This window comes from Adiantum capillus-veneris, chromosome 8 (assembly GCF_014529385.1).
Source record: "Adiantum capillus-veneris isolate H3 chromosome 8, ASM1452938v2, whole genome shotgun sequence".
In the NCBI taxonomy this organism is placed as follows: Eukaryota; Viridiplantae; Streptophyta; class Polypodiopsida; order Polypodiales; family Pteridaceae; genus Adiantum; species Adiantum capillus-veneris.
Genome location: NC_140938.1, coordinates 11,485,950 through 11,504,434, shown reverse-complemented (window position 1 = coordinate 11,504,434; position 18,485 = coordinate 11,485,950). Strand labels below are relative to the sequence as shown.

The 18,485-nt window shown below is 42.4% G+C and overlaps 1 pseudogene; it reads left to right on the top strand.

Moving 5' to 3' along the window:
* Window positions 1-464: 464 nt before the first annotated feature.
* LOC147451669 (uncharacterized) overlaps window positions 465-18,485 on the top strand; it is a 53,200-nt pseudogene continuing 35,179 nt past the window's right edge.

The window sequence follows — 18,485 nt, the reverse complement described above, 5'->3', positions numbered from 1 at the left end:
TTTCCATTGGCTTGCACACCACACAGTATTATAAGATTAAAAACTTACATGACCCCACTTGAATAGAGCTATTAAATAATTTCTACACAGGCAATTGCGCGGGCTCTCCTTAGATGCAATCCTCTAAGCATACACCTTGAATGCCTAAGGCGCCTAAGACAATGCACAAACACTTGATCAGTGTGAGAGAATCCACAACTAGATTGTAGCAGGGGCTACTACAAAAACAAGCATATAAGCCGAATGCATAGTCCTCTGTGTTGATTGCAACATATGCTTAGCAACACAATTTTCTCATGGGTGAGAGGATTCACTAACAGATTAGTAGTCGGGGCATGCTGGAGAAATGTGTCATGCTTTGCTTGATTTACAACTTCCAAATGTGCTCCCCTCATTGGAGAGAGAGAGAGAGAGAGAGAGAGAGAGAGAGAGTACCTGAGTCCTGGTTCCCCTTCCCTGCATGCATGTACTTTGACATTGAGGATCCTTGGAAACTAGAAGCATTCAATCTGTTGCAGGGTGGAGGAGAAGCAACAGAACCTTTGCCCCTCGACTTCCTTCTTAGTGGAGTACTGTCAAGGTTGTTGTCGGTGGTGGCTGGCTCCAGTGGTGAGCTATCCTCCACTTGGGCTAACTGTTGCTGTAGGCCTGCTTGCAGCTTGCAATTGCTTTCCTTCCTCTCTCTAACCTGTGGCCCCTGCGCTGTGCTTCCTTCTCCATGCTTCATGACTACATCATTACCTCAACATAACAACTGAGCTTAACTGTTAGAGATTTTAAAAATATTACGATTCATTTTTTCGAAGTCTTAAGTATTACACTTTGTATAGTTCATGATGGTGGCCCACACACTTGAAAAAAAATGACTGTCCTATCCATGTGTTATGCTTACAAGATGTGTTTGTTGGCATATGTTAACTAGCAAAAAAAGCGTGACACGTTAACATGCTTCCACCCACATGACTGTCTCACGAAGGGAGTGGGTAACACATAGCCTATTGAGATGGAGAAGATAACCATCCTGCAAGGTGAATGGTTCTTCCTTCTTCTCCAATGCAAGGGCTGACATTATGTCTTTAAAGTTAGGGTCAGAAGCATACTCATCTATCATAGAAGATAGATCATTGTGAGCTTCTATAGACACCACCTTGACTCTTGGTCATCGTGGAAGTGCATTGGCCACTTGATTATGCTTATTGACAATGTGAGCAATATGAAACAAAAATAACGAACAAAAATCTGGCCACCCCATTTGTTTGTCGTAAATCTTGGTTTGCATCATGAAGTACTCCACTTCAGCTTATCCACTCAGACATTTGTGGTCCACTATCCAAGGTGTCTCTAACGCAGAATCAGTATTTTCTCACCTTTATAGATGACTATACTCGTCTTACGGTTGTCTCATTCCTCCCAGATAAGACTAGTGCCACAGTCCTCTCCACCTTTCGAGCTTACCATAAACTTTTGGAGAATCAGCTTCAACTCCGTATCACCTCTATTCAGACAGATAATGGCGGCGAGGAAACATCACACATGTTCAAAGCTTACTGCAAGAATCATGGTATCCATCAACGTTTTACTGTACCAGATAATCCACAACAAAATGGCCTGGCTAAGTGACAAAATCGCACACTTCTGGATGCTGCTTGAAGTATGTTGAAGGTTGCTGGATTACCTAGTTCTTATAATTGGGAAGAAGCTGTGAGTACAGCTTATTACATTCAAAAGCATGTTTATCACAGAAGTATTGATGGAATTCCATATAGTCTCTGGTTTCGCAAACCACCTCTAATCTTAGAGTATTTGGCTTCCCTGCTTATGCTTTCATACCACCTGATCATCGTGACAAATTATCTGACCATGCATCAAAAGCTATCTTCGTTGGGTATGGCGATCCACATGGAGTAAAAGGTTTCTGCCTTTATAATCTATCTACTTCTTTAGTCGAAGTGTCATCTTTGACGAAGCTTCACTCATCTCACTCTCAGAATCAAGTACTCCATCTACTGATCCTCCTCGCTTAGCCCTGTCTCCTCCAGTTCCTCTTATGCCCACAATGAATCCAAGTTCCTCAGATCCAAGTTTATCTAGTACACCCTCTGCTAACGGTGTTGTAACATGGCGTGTTCCCTTTGATCCTTTGGTACCTCATCTTCCTGCTCCGGCTGCTCCAATTTCACCAGCCCTACCAAATCCAAATCTAGATCTTCCACCATCCCACTCCTATCTTATTCCTTAATCAACTGGGCCAGTCAAACGACACACTTCCACTCACCATGTCACTCCTTATCATCACGAGGTTGTTTCACTCGATTGGACTATGAACATCCTAGTCCAACAGCCCATCAACTATCAACTTCTACTGCTATACCTGTCCCTATTCGAAATGAGAACCCTACAGCTGAAGGACCCTCTACTTCAACATCGTCAACAAATCAGCATCCAAGTTCCTCAGCCTCTCCGACAACAAATCAATGTCCTCACCACTCTTGAACTCCCACCAACACGCGGTCTTTAGAGGATTTGTATGCTACTACAACCAGTATCGATAATCTTTTGGCCACACATGGCCTTGAATCAAAATTTTGTCTGCTTTGCCATCACCTCCTCACCCTCACAGCAAGAGGATGACATGGACTGATTCATGAAAGGAGGTAGAAAGGTGAATCTTTGGGTCGATATCTCTACTTTTGGAATGGACAGATCACATGTTTGATTCACCGTCGTATTTGCTTGCTATTCTAATTAGAGCTCCAATCATGGGTCATTAGTTCTTTTTTGGATTGGACTGATTCATGAAAGGAGGTAGGAAGGTGAATCTTTGGGTCGATATCTCTACTTTTGGGATGGACTGATCACATGTTTGATTCACCGCTGTATTTGCTTGCTCTTTCGATTAGAGCTCCAATAATGGGTCATTAGTTCTTTTTTGGACTGGACTAATTCATGAAAGGGGTAGGAAGGTGAATCTTTGGGTTGATATCTCTAATTTTGGGATGGATTGATCACATATTTGATTCACCGTTGTATTTTCTTTCTCATGTTTGAGTAGATTGAGGTTTATTCCCTTCAGGCTTCACTACTACGCTTGTGTGTGATATTGATTATAACACTAATGTTTGGTTTGAATAATACTTGAAAGAAGAGATAGCATACTGAGCTATGTTTATTGATATTGCAGGCATCCAATAAGTATGTCTTTCACCAGGAATGTGAGCGGTGATGTTGGTGTCTCAAGCCTCGCTTCCTTGAGGAGACCTCCTACCTCGATGCCAGGTCCTGCTTCGCAAGGCACCACTTCGCAGGGCAAGCGAAAGGCAGGTGGAAAAAGTCCAGGACCCGAGTGGAATTTTGCCACAAATTTAAATAAGTATCAAGATTGGAAATGTAACTTTTGTGGCGAAGAGAAATCTGGAGGAGCACCAAGAATAAGGGATCATTTGCTAGGTGGCAATACCAGAATCCAAGGAGGAAAGTGCAAGGGCTTAGGTGCAGAAGAAGCAGCTATGCGCTTAAAAGCTTTAATTGGTAAGCTAATTTCCACGAGCAAAAGATCAAAACTCTCTACTTTCGACCATCACACCCCGGTATCGATAAGATCAAACCAGTATGAGGGATCATTGGGTGTAACGCCCACCAATGGAAGCACTCAAAGCAGGGAACCAACTTCTCATATCAATGGAACTACACCTTCAAACCATGGATCTCCTGACTTTCAGGAAGGATCATCAAAAACTAGACAGGTTAGCTTACAGACGAGCTTCAAAATGCTTGCCTTAGAAGAAGCACAACTTGCACTAGCTAAAGCCGTCTATTTCACTGGGGGGATCATTGGCCATTGTCACCCGTGATGCATGGAAGTCATCTTGGAAACGCATTGGGGAGTATGGTGCTGGATTTACCCCTCCAATATATCACCATATGAGAAACCAATTGTTGGATAAATGTTACACAAGCACACAACAGGATATTCAAAGGGTAATATTAAATGCAACAGAACAATCTAGATACACCATAGTTAGTGATGGTTGGTCCAACGTTCAAAGGCGGCCATTGATCAACATCATGCTTGTATGTCCTCGTGGTGAATGTTTTGTCAAAGCTGTGGATAGCTCTGGTCAAATAAATTCTGGCAGTTTTATAGCTGACATCATTGGCGACGCAGTTGAGGAACTTGGAAAAGAAAATGTTGTCCAAGTAATCATGGACAATGCCAAAAATTGCAGGGTTGTAGGCAGGATACTTGAAAGTCGCTTCTCTCACCTATATAGTGCTGGTTGCAGGACACACAGCTTGAACTTGGTATTGCAAGATTGGTACAAGAGGGAGGACACAGAGTGGTTCAAATGGATAGTAGACAATGCTCGCTTAATAGTCAAGTTTGTTTTGAAGTGTCAGAGGGTTCTTGACATGTACCGTCAGAGGATGTCTACTATGTTAAAACTGCCGTGCGAAACTAGATTTTGCAACAACTACTATACGGTAGAATCACTAATAAAAAATAAGAATGCTGTGATGGAGACATTTGTTTGTGCCACTTTTTCAGATGGGAGGCCGGTCAAAGGGAGAAGATAAAAATCAAAATAGGGGTGATCAGAGATCTACTAGATGATCGCCACTTCTGGGATGATGTGGTGGATGTGCACAATGTCATGATGCCAATTATGCTCGCATTACGCCAACTGGATTGTGCCTTGCCTAACACAGGTAAGGTGTGGATGGCTTGGTGGAATGTTCAAGAAAGCCTTGCAAATCCAGAGGAGCCCCAGGAGCCAATTGTGAAGCCTTGGAACACACCATTCACTCAAAAGAGGAGAGAAATTTTGAGAAAGTATGTGCATGGTCGATGGGTTGGAGCACATTGTCCACTACACAGCGTAGCTTTCTTATTGGATCCAGAGTATTGGGCAATGGAAATAGACAAACTTGATGAGGAGGTGCTGGAAGACTTTTATGATGTGATAGGCAGGTTTTATGATGATCCTGATGAGCATGCATCTGCTGTTACTGATCTTACGAAGTTTAAACTCAAAGAGGGTAAGTTTGATACAGAATTTGTGCAGAAACTTGCCACGAAGCAACCAGCGTGGAAGTGGTGGATGATGAATGGTGGTAGTGCACCCACCCTTAAACGCCTAGTTGTTAGAATCCTAGCCCAATGTGCATCCAATTCAAGTTCTGAGAGAAACTGGAGTACATATAAATATGTACATTCCACCATCAGAAACCGCCTTCTAAATTCAAGCGCTGAAAAATTGGTGTATATGTACTGCAACCATCGGCTATTGGCAAGAGTGCAAGCTGAGAACTACAAAGAGGAGATGCCGCGCTAGACTTATGATGTAACCAATGATGAGGTGGACGAAGACAGTGAGCTGCAAGGGGAATCTCATGAAGTAGAAACTACATGTACTTTAGAAGAGATTGAAGAGAATTTGGAAATTGAACCAACTTTGACCCGTCGCAGCAAGCGACGGTGGTTTAATTAATAGATTATCGAATCCATTGAGTGACTTCTGTTTAAGTTCAGAAACTGTTTATCTTATAAGCTTTTTTTTATATTTAGTTTAAGGTTTAGACATTTGCTTAATAATAAACGAAGCCATTAAAAACCTTTACAAGGCCACAAATCACTATTAAAGCTTCATAATATACAAAGCCCTAACAAATCTTTGCATTATCACATATCATAATTGAAGCTGAAGTGAAGACAATTCACAATTCACTAATAAATTCTCGCAAGACAACGAGTAAATGTTTTCAAATGTTACAAAAACTATCCAAGTGATAGTGAAATATTTGTGAGAATATCTTCATTCTCTTGTTCACGCTGACCTTTAAGCTTATTATAGTCTTCAGACATTTTGAACATTGCATATAGCTTTTTGGATATCTCATACTCACATATAGCACAATGAAAGTTATTCATCATTCTTTGCATCAAGCATGATATATGGTACATCTGTCCGCATGGCAAGCTGAAGTGACCACACCACTCATGAAAGAATGATCTACATATGGGGCAAGGACCACCGTGCTCACCAGAAGCTGGAGGGGCCTCAATAGATGTTGGGTGCTCAATCAATGTGGCAGCATTTTGTTTTTTTATAGTCGCCTCTAACTCTTTTACGTGGCGAGATAGCACCTTCACCTCCCTTTGCAAGTCTCTATTTAGGGTTTCTTATGCATGAGAGCCTTGTGTAGCTTGTGATGCTTGCCTGAGTTGAGTTTGAAGCTCCTCCTTAACTTGGTGCACTTCCATTGATGCACCTTCTAGTGCCAATGACATCTCTTGCCGTGTGACGGTGATTGCACTACTGCGAATGTCCTCAACCGTCATGTGAGGTGTCCTTGAGCTGAAGTCCACTGCTTCACCCAAGACATAATGCATGTATAACATCTTGGCAAACCACAATGGACAATCCATATGATGCATAGGATGACCCATAACATCGAGATATATGTTCTCTCCATTGTCTCGTATGTCTGCATTAATGCATTGTGATAGCTTGAGTCGGACTTTCTTGATGTTTTCATCTGCAACGCCTGGCCATATGGATTTGACCATTTCTCGGTCAATCCTAGTGTTCACCTCTTTCCATTGTGTACCCACTGGGTTGGTCCACTGGGAGCAACGAGCTGCAATTCGAGCGGTGTCATTCACTCCACCGCCTTGACACATGGATCTGAGACGCTCAAAAGCGCGCTTAGCCCTTTGATTATCATTATCCATATCCTGATTAAACACTATACTTCAGTTACGGCATACAAACTTAATGATAATCAATTGCTATAAGAGTAACCACCATTTTACGACAATCAATTACTATAATTTTAACCACCATTTTACGACAATCAATTGATATTAGAATAACCACCATCTTACGACAATCAATTGATATAAGAGTAACCACCAGTTTTTAAATCAATGAATGAAAATCAGTGATTCCACGTGGCTTATTGCTTGAAACTTAAGAGAAAAAACAAAACTCATAGAAAATTTGTTGTCTATTGAGATATAACAAAGTGTTTTTATTACTCAAACATCATCCATAGCGCATAAAACCCAATTTTTAAAAGTGCTTTTATAAGTCAAAAGTCTCAGAAAACCCTGCTTCATAAAGTACATCATATATCCATTAAAAAAAGGCTACACTCATTTCAGAGGGAGGGCGTAAGCATCGTTCTGGCTGGGCTTCAAATCTTTCTAATTCTTCGTCCAAAAGTGCCAAGGTCTTTCAATCAATTTCTATAATTTTAACCACCATTTTACGACAATCAATTGATATTAGAATAACCACCATCTTACGACAATCAATTAATATAAGAGTAACCACCAGTTTTTAAATCAATGAATGACAATCAGTGATTCCACGTGGCTTATTGCTTGAAACTTAAGAGAAAAAACAAAACTCATAGAAAATTTGTTGTCTATTGAGATATAACAAAGTGTTTTTATTACTCAAACATCATCCATGGCGCATAAAATCCAATTTTTAAAAGTGCTTTTATAAGTCAAAAGTCTCAGAAAACCCTGCTTCATAAAGTACATCATATATCCATCAAAAAAATGCTACACTCATTTCAGAGGGAGGGCGTAAGCATCGTTCTGGCTGGGCTTCAAATCTTTCTAATTCTTCGTCCAAAAGTGCCAAGGTCTTTCTGTCTGTGGATTTCTTCCTCACCCAACCTTCCACAACAATCCTAGATATGGCTTGTACCTCCACTTAAACCTTATGTTTGAACCAATCTGTGCTGTAGTAGTTAGAGAACTCTCCACAAAACTTACAAAATTGCCATATCACCAATCCTATGGCGTACACATATGTGGCCTTGGTCCATGGCCTTGGTCCATGGGCATGGTTGATTGCCATCTAGTAACTCAGGAGCTCGCCAAGGATAAAGCTTTTGCCCGTTTTATCGGTATTGTTGGTCTTTTGTGTCTCTAAGACAACACACAAAGCCAATCCCCAATCAATTATTCCAATACGGGGAGTGAGATCCTTGGTAAAGTCCAACGTGATGTTCCATGGATGGAGATCATTGTGGATCACTCCCTCATCATGTGTGAATGGAAATGCCTTCACCAAGGCATGGATCAATGAGGGAGCATGATTGCACAGGCTCTTGATACGTGTTTTCTGGTCTTCAGAGGGCTGCTCCCATTTAAAGTCTTCAGGGATCTTTCCTTTCCCCTCTTGATGCGCTACAAGCGTCGTGAAAGAGCCATGTGGAAGGGGCATTGTCTCCATAAGATCACCTAAAGTTCCCCCCATTGAAGTAGTGGAATATCAGAAACCATGGCAATGTTACAGAGTGGGCAATACTCCTCACAATCCCTCTATGGTTGAGATCTACCCCACTTTCTGATGCAAAGCTTTTCCACTGATGCTTGGCCTGTCATTTGAACTCCTTGGCACAATAAGTATTCGTTGTAGGAAGGAAACTGATCCCTTTGATTTGAACTTGCCACCCTGTGCCATAATCCCCTGACCCAAGTTTCCAAGTTTCTTGATCTTCTTAATGGACTTATTTGGAATGCCCAAAGTCATACTACATTCAGAATTGTATATACTGATCACCAGGTGACTGGCAAAAGCAGTAGAACCCGATGTTCCCTCAATGGCAGCCTCCTCAATAAAGGGTTCTCCAACTTGGCTGCTCCCCATAACTCCGGTGATAGCCATTCGCATTTTCTTGCTTAGGACAAACTGTGTGTCTATGTGGGATGCTCGCCTTGACCTCTCCTTTTCAGCTCTCCATCTACTGTTCCAATGCTCTAGCATACCATTGTCTACTTCTTGAGGGAATTCCTCTTTCAAATCAGAGGCCACCTTTGGAAAATTGCCCACCCAATTGCTCAGTAATGAGATTATTGATTCGGTTGTTTTGTCTGGATATAACAACAACATTTTGCGGGCAATCTCACTGTATAATGATTGCAATCTAGACTCATCTGCACCAATCTGCGCTATATCGTCGGGATCTAGTGCACTGACGATTATAATCAACAATTGTATAATTTTCTTTTTGAACTCTATCATTGAAGTAGCAAAAGGATCCATTTTTCCTACAATGGTATATTGCAAACAACACATTGTGAAATATAACTATGTGCCACTACATTTGGATCTTTTCTACGTGAAAGAAAAAGTACAGTATAGACCATAGATCTCGTATGCTTTTGCAATGACACACCTAATCGCAATTGCAACCATGTGCCAATGCCTCACCGTACGACAACTTACAAACAGATGCTCCTGTCATTCTAGCAGCAACACACCTAGTCGCAATTGCAACCATGTGCCGAACCATGAATGACTGGGAGCAACATAAAACATAGTCACCGTACCCTACGCTTTTGCAATGACACACCTAGACGCAATTGCAACCATGTACCAGTGCATCCACGCACGTTGACTTCTTTCAAACAGATGCTCCTATCATTCTAGCAGCAACACACCTAGTCGCAATTGCAACCATGTGCCGAAGCATGCATGACTGGGAGCAACATAAAACATAGTCACCCTACGCTTTTGCAATGACACACCTAGCCGAAATTGCAACCATGTGCCAGCGCATCCACGCACGGTGACTTCTTTCAAATAGATGCTCCTGTCATTCTAGCAGCAACACACCTAGTCGCAATTGCAACCATGTGTCGAAGCATGAATGACTGGGAGCAACATAAAACATAGTCACCCTACGCTTTTACAATGACACACCTAGCCGCAATTGCAACCATGTGCCAGTGCATCCACGCACGGTGGCTTCTTTCAAAAAAATGCTCCTGCCATTCTAGCAGCAACACACCTAGTCGCAATTGCAACCATGTGTGGAAGCATGAATGACTGGGAGCAACATAAAACATAGTCATCCTACGCTTTTGCAATGACACACCTAGTCGCAATTGCAACCATGTGCCAGTGCATCCACGCACGATGTCTTCTTTCAAGATTCAAGCATATGAAGCATTATGAAATTATTTGAGCACACATTCATGCATTAGATGTTACCGTCAATCTAGCAGCAACACACCTAGTCGCAATTGCAACCATGTGCCGAAGCATGAATGACGGGAAGCAACATAAAACATAGTCATCTTGCGTTTTTGCAATGACACACCTAGCCGCAATTGCAACCATGTGCCAGTGCATCCACACACGTTGAATTCTTTCAAACAGATGCTCCTGTCATTCTAGCAGCAACACACCTAGTCTCAATTGCAACCATGTGCCGAAGCATGAATGACTGGGAGCAACATAAAACATAATCACCCTATGCTTTTGCAATGACACACCTAGCTGCAATTGCAACCATGTGCCAGTGCATTCATGCACGGTTACTTCTTTCAAAGAAATGCTCCTGTCATTCTAACAACAACACACCTAGTCGCAATTGAAACCATGTACCGAAGCATGAATGACTGGGAGCAATATAAAACATAATCATCGTACGCTTTTGCAATGACACACCTAGCCGCAATTGCAACCATGTGCCAGTGCATCCACGTATGATGATTTGATAAAAGAAATTTTATACCTTTAAGTTTTAACGCAAAAAACTCAAAAAAACATCAATAAAATAAGGAAGGGTTTAAAAAATTATTGCTACACTGCTTTGAGAATGTGGAAAGCTGCCAGAAATTTTGGTGAAGACTTTCAATGTACCTCTTTTGTGAAAAAGACAAGCACAGGCGTCGCCTTTATATAGCCACGGCGGGCCCGGCGGGGAAATAGCTTTACCCGGCGGGCCCGGCGGGCCAACTAACTTGGGTCTCCAGGTCTCCCTCGAGGTCAAAAAAGATGAATTTCAATTAACATAATATATGTTATTTTGCATTTCTATTGTTATTAACCTGAAATTATAGTGTGATCAGGTCATTTTGAAATCCCTGCTGGAGCGTGGACTCTACACTTTTCGAACGTGGTACATGTATATGATATCTATTCTATTCTATATATTAAGCAGAGAGACATTCACGGGGCCATGTGGTGCAATTTGCTTCATTCGACAGTATGGCCCTGTATCTCTGGCAATAGGGATGACAATGCGCGTGCAGAGAGAGAGAGAGAGAGAGAGAGAGAGAGGCGGCCGAAGGCCGTCAGCCACACTAGTAACATACTACAAAGTCGACTCTCCACGTGTTGTCACCACCGAAGGTGCAAAGTTGGGCTCATACTTGCAAATAGCCACATGGCACTAACACAGAAGGGTCTTCTGGCCTGGTTTAAGAGGACTGCCCAATGCCCCCTTCTAAGAGGGCATTCAGACTGCGCAACAAATGTAAAAGGACAAGGGACGTGTGAAGGACTATTTGCTCAAAAGTTTGAGCGCCTTCTCCGGACCCAAGAAATAGCGGGCGGTCTCAACCCCCAGAACAAAGACGAGGAGGCTCTGAGCGAAGCACTTTTGCAACGCCGGCTACTCGATCTCTAAAATCTCGCAGAGGAGAGTCATAGGAGCTAGACACGAGGCGCACATGATTGGATTCCTAATAAGTGCTCTCAGATTACAAGATGAAATGCTCCACACACAATGTGAACATCTCGATGTGGAAAATGCCTTGATTGCTCGTGATGCCTCTATGGAGTTCGAATGAAGCCTAAAGGTGTTTGTATAGGGCCCTCTAAAAGGTATGTGTTATAGAATTGATATTTTATTATCTATTGCAGCTGACAGGTGGCAAGAGCATCAGCAGATAATGGATTATGCAGAAGGATGTTACATTTTATGTATATTTGATTATTCAAGTGCTCTTTGTGAGCTTTGGCAAATTATGTCCGGCCGGCCAGTTTGTACTCACTTTGACCATTCAAGAATCTATAAATAAAATACGTGCAAGAGGGAAATGGTCACTCTTGCACGGGGGGAGATTGTACCCAGTGCTTGTGTCTTCTTCTCTCCTCTCCTCTTTTCTCTCTCGCCGTGTCGGCGTAGCACTCTGCTCTAGGAGGTGCGCCTACACGTGCTCTGTCCCTCTCTCGCCACTCTCTATCTCTCTTTGTTCGTGTATATTTTCGATTATGCGTCTATGTGGTTGCCAGGTATGTCGATTAGTCTGTTCTATGGTTTGTGTATGCTATTTCAGGTATTTTGCAGGGAACTCCATGCTTCCGGCTGTAGCAGTGGTATTAGAGCCAGGTTTATTATTCAAGTGCTCATTATGAGCTTCGGCCATTTATGTCCGGCCGGCCAGTTTGTACTCATTTTGGGCATTCAAGAAATCTATAAATATATACGTGCAAGAGGGAAATGCTCACTCTTGCACGGGGGGAGATTGCACCCAGTGTCTGCGTTGCTCTTCTCATCTCTCCTCTCTTCTCTCTCGTCGTGTCAGGCGTAGCACTCCGCTCTAGGAGGTGCGCCTGCACGTGCGTTGTCTTGCTCTTTGTCTCTCTCTGTTCGTGTATCTTGCGATCATGCGACCACGTGATTGTGACAGGTATGCCGATTAGTCTGTTTTATGTTGTTTATTGTGCTATTTCAAGTATTTCGCAGGGCAGCCACGCTCCCGTTTGTAGCAGTGATATTTTATTATCTATTGCAGCTGACAGGTGGCAAGAGCATCAGCAGATAATGGATTATGCAGAAGGATGTCACATTTTATGTATATTTGATTATTCAAGTGCTCTTTCTGAGCTTTGGCCAATTATGTCCGGCCGGCCAGTTTGTACTCACTTTGACCATTCAAGAATCTATAAATAAAATACGTGCAAGAGGGAAATGGTCACTCTTGCACGGGGGGAGATTGTACCCAATGCTTGTGTCTTCTTCTCTCCTCTCCTCTTTTCTCTCTCGCCGTGTCGACGTAGCACTCCGCTCTAGGAGGTGCGCCTACACGCATTCTGTCACTCTCTCGCCGCTCTCTATCTCTCTTTGTTCGTGTATATTGTCGATTATGCGTCTATGTGGTTGCCAGGTATGTCGATTAGTCTGTTCTATAGTTTGTGTATGCTATTTCAGGTATTTTGCAGGGAACTCCATGCTTCCGGTTGTAGCAGTGGTATCAGAGCACAGGTCATCTCTCTTGGCAAGATACGAATCGTAGGAAGCGAAAACATGACGAATCTAGAGCTAAGTCCTTTTTTTTTAATTACTCATTTTTATTCATAATGATCTTCATGCATGTATTAAGTAACTATTGCAATAAGTATTTTACCTTGAGTTGTTACATGTGTGCCGAAAAAGATAGGTGTTTGAACAATAGAAATCGCCAAATCGTAATAGGTTTGCATATAATTGCCAAGATATGGAGATGTCAATAGAAGAAAAGGAAGCACAATATCATATTTTAGGTAAGTATTAGATTAGATGTAGGAAGTAGATAGGAAATTTCAAATGTTCTATGATATCATCGAACCATGAACACTTTGATTAGGAGCTTGATTAACATTAGCAGCATGGGAACAATACACCAAATAGTAATTAAGGTATTCAAAAGATTACGAATGATCAAATTAACACAAAACCCGAAAGGATATAGGCCGGGGAAACTACGGCGCTAGTTCGTGGAGGTGGTGTCAATGTCAAAGGACAATGCTTACCGCCTTTGGTCTCATCACACAGTTAATCGGACGCTCTGTTGTTGAAATGAGCAGCGAATTGAGGAGTGGCGCTAATAATGTCAATCGAACAACGTTGGTCAGCAGCAAATAAAAACTTAGCAAATTGTGCTCTACGTCGGGGGGATTTAGCAAGCATATGAACTCACTATGCTCCAGCTTGAAGCATCAAGTGTGTGTAGCTCTTTGAGCGCACAAACACAATTGGGCAAACTTCACATCGTTGTCCTCTACCCCGTCTCACCTCCGCCTTGGCTTTGCCAGAGAATACACGCGCTACAGCCTAAGCTGTCGTTTGGCCTGCACCACTCGTGTGCGTATGCAAACTAGAGATGCAGCACTTCAGCCCCAGCTTTCGATCACCAACCCTCAGTACACTTATCGTTTCTCGCGTCTCTCTCTCTCTCTCTGGTCTACTGGCGGCCACACAAATAGTGCCTGTTATTCCCATGCAATGTTTCAACTTTCTCTCTCTCTATATCAACCAACTCTTCAGTCGACTTCTCTCCTTTTTCTCTCAGCCAACGAATGGCGATCTCCACAGACCGCCAACCAACCCCCATGCAGCGGCGACCTCTTTCTCTCTCTTTCTGGATTTTTTTTTTGAGCCGCCACCCCTCTCTCTCCTGAGATGACAAACTCTCTCTCTCTCTCTCTCTCTCTCTCTCTCTCTCTCTCTCTCTCTCTCTCTCTCTCTCTCTCTCTCTCTCTCTCTCTCTTTGTCGCCCACACCATGCAGTCGGGAGTGGCTGCCAACCACACACAGTTGCTTGCGCTCTTAGTACACACCTCAGCAGAACCACACATTCGTTACACACCCACAACCATGCAGCCGCCACATGCACTGTGTGGCAAGCTGCAAATCTCTCTCTCTCTCTCTCTCTCTCTCTCTCTCTCTCTCTCTCTCTCTCTCTCTCTCTCTCTCTCTCTCTCTCTCTCTCTCTCTCTCTCTCTCTCTCTCTCTCTCTCTCTCTCTCTCTCTCTCTCTCTCTCTCTTTGCGCAGTTCTCTGCCCGTTCTTCCCCACGTGAGGTGCATAGAATTGGTAGGCCATGACCACACACACTGTATCTCTCTATACCATTTCTTTCTGCTGCATGTATTTTCTCTCTCTCCCCCACTCACACACACACACCCCTCGTCAGCAGATTTCTCTCTCTTGTTCTTGCATGGCATAGGGCAGAAGCACCTTCCCAGTCTACGTGTGGTGCTCACACTCCAATTACCTCTCTCTAGTCTCCCTCTCATCACACCTGACGCCCCTACAACGGTTTGCATTACCTCAATTCCCCCTCCCCATCTAGTGATCATTTTCTCTCCCCTTCGTCTGCAACGGGTGCCCACACCAGCCACAATACTCACATGGAGACCTTCGTTCTAAGTTGTAGCGCACACCCGCAACTACACACAGACCTCAGCCTTTTGGCGACCGCCCTGCAGCATCGCACTACCTTCATTCAAAGATGTAGCCATGTTGTCACCAGGCATACATGGCGACAAGTTGAAGGGCCATCAGTGCATGGTTCCGGGCTTCCAGAGACAGCCGGCACTCTCATGTAGTGTTTTCCTTGAGGTTGTTCATGAGGATATTGAAGGTCAATCAACTCTCAAAACTCTCTATCCCTCTACAAAAAGAAGACCCCCCCTTGTCCCCGTGCTTCCCCGGCTATTTCTCTCTCCCCTTGGGCGACTGCCTACACACACAGACATTGACAAAGCTCTTCTTCTGCGACGGCCTCAATACTTTCTCAACGACAACATGCCGCTATCGGGCATCCTCCCAGTCACGACGACGACGACGATGTTTCAACTTTTAAAAAAAATTCTTTTTTTTTTACATTACTTCATTTTATTTTGTATCCAGACATTGTATTCACTCTATCGAGATTATTTGAGTTTGGTCCCATAGGACTTTGAAGACGCGTAATATAACATTTCATTTCGTTTTGCTCTCTCTTAATAGCTTAGCTTGTGAGTAGTATTGGCTACGTCATGCTACTAGCAATCATATCGTATGCCCTCGAGATTGTCTCAAAACACGACACAACAAAAGACGGAGTTGGTGTTCGTTTGTCAAGCAAGACTTTGTGGGTAATGAACACACCTCACAATTTGCTGGTATAATTGCTTATATCAAGCGGCCCCATGTGGGGGAATACTCTCAACATATGTAAATCAATGATGATGATGCTTAGCCACAATTGTCTTCACAGACTTTGGGCACCGGCATCCTCTTCCGGGATGGAATATCCCGAGGGGCATTCTTCTATCAAGATTAAAATTGTTTTTTAAAAAAATACACTCAACGGAATCCTTATATATCAATTGTTCGACATCCCATTATGTCGAGGTTTGTTTAGTTTATATCACCAATTTGATTTATCTTGGATTGAGAAATTGTTGATTGATTGTTGTCTATCTTCATTATTTTAAGATAAGTCAATTTATTTCTAGCAAGAAAGCTGGTTCAAGTAAGGGTAATTTTGTAGCATTCTTTTTTTACTTCAAAATATGCACATAGCAATCCACTTCTTTATGTTTATGTCAGAATACAAGGATAACATTAAGAAATATTGTTTAGGGTTTTACGAACACACCTTAGAAGACAATTCCTAGCATGAAACAAGTGCAATAAGAACAGTAGTAATTCCAAACTACAATTGGTATGATTACTCTTGTATGTGTCGAAGATAGATAACACTTTGAAACAAGTCCCATATCTACTCATGACTATTCCAAGTTCCCACCCATTCCCCATATTTATTATCCAATGTATTTTCCTTTTTCAGTGACATTAAGGTCAGCTTACACAAGCAATGTTCAATATCACATGATCTTCTCTGTGATTCTCTTCATCAATTCCGGTTGTCCAATATCAAGCATTCATAAATGGTCCTTAAAATTATTGCACTTATAAAATTCTGAAGATTTTTTGGGTTTTCTCCTCTTTGTATGACTCAATGTTATATTCCACTAGCTGTTGTACCATAGCACTGCTCCACACCGTTACCTTTTTTTCATTTCCACAATTTCAAGGAAATAAAAGTCGCTATCTTGATTGACCTTCCTCAAATGGTTTTTATCATGATCTTCACTTGTTTTTGTTACATTTCTCTATCTCATTTAAGGATTCAGAAAAACCTATGCAGACCATAATGCGAGGACGTCAGCTAAGTAATCTCTTCACTTTATTTTGCAAATTCATTTTTACAGCTTTCGTACTAATCTCCTAACCACATTTTATCCAATTTTATGATACCCTCTTACACTGCTAAGGTCATGCCCTCTAATTGTATTGAAAGAAATTTTTGTTGAGATGATTTGTCAGTAAGCTATGCAGCTACTCATGTGAGCTAAGGTGCTTTGGGATACTAGAAAAAAAAAATTGTTTGTAAATACTTGTCACATAAGCATACTCCAATTTTGTGTCAAACAGGTAGTAGATGTTTTGTTTTTTATGCCTGGTCTAGTCCATTGGTCACATGCACACAGATTCGCCAATTTAGGCATTGTGTAAATGCTCACCTTGGTGTACATCTGCCGATTTAGGCAACATCAGTTATCTGTGCAGATCCGCCGATTTAGGCAGCACACTGACAACTTGCAAATTCACAATTGTAAATGCAGATCCGCCGATATAGGCAGCATTAGTGCAGATTTACCGATTTCGGCAGCACGTTTTATTGGTGTAGACTCGCCGGATGAGGCAACACCAATCACGAAATCATGCTGCAGTGGCTGGCCACCATTGTAACTGGTATGATTTTGTTACCCGGGTACATAATGAAAGTGATTTGGATTTGGACTTATATTGTGGAATTGGAATTGGATTGGGATTTGGTATCTGGTGATTATTACGACAGTGTTTATGTGATGAGACTTGACATTATGAGATTGATGATGAGTGTGACCAATGATATCCTGATTCATCAGGGTATGACATATACTGCTTATTCTAGTGGTATGGGACACTAGAATAGGCAGTATGTGGATGACGGCAAGCATAAGCTAATGTTGTTTAGTTTCATAAATTTTTCTTTTATTATGTGATTTTTTTGACACAACATATTAATCACTGTTTTTGACAAGTATTGATTGCAGATTTTTATCTTCGCAACTGAGGACAGTTGCTTTCCAACGGAGAGGTATGTTATAGAATTGATATTTTATTATCTATTGCAGCTGACAGGTGGCAAGAGCATCAGCAGATAATGGATTATGCACAAGGATGTTACATTTTATGTATATTTGATTATTCAAGTGCTCTTTGTGAGATTTGGCCAATTATGTCCGGCCGGCCAGTTTGTACTCACTTTGACCATTCAAGAATCTATAAATAAAATACGTGCAAGAGGAAAATGATCACTCTTTCACGGGGGGAGATTGTACCCAGTGCTTGTGTCTCCTTCTCTCCTCTCCTCTTTTCTCTCTCGCCGTGTCGGCGTAGCACTCCGCTCTAGGAGGTGCGCCTACACGCGTTCTGTCACTCTCTCGCCGCTCTCTATCTCTCTTTGTTCGTGTATATTGTCGATTATGCGTCTATGTGGTTGCCAGGTATGTCGATTAGTCTGTTCTATGGTTTGTGTATGCTATTTCAGGTATTTTGCAGGGAACTCCATGCTTCCGGCTGTAGCAGTATGTGGGTGCTCACTATGTCGATGTAGAGCTGCCATCATACGATGTGATTCTTTTAGTAAGAGGGCTTTCCCTAGCCTTTCAAAAGAGCCTCTGAAGGTGCCCCTTAATTGAAAAGGCTTGCTGCTGTAGGCGCCACTGAGCCGAAAAGAGCCCCCAGCTTGGGGGGTGGTTCAACCACCCTCCGAATAGACCGCCCACCTATGAGATATGTGATTGCAGGTTTAGCATGAGTGATCAAGTGACTCCCGTTGAAAAGGACTCAATGTAGCAATGAAAACCGGAA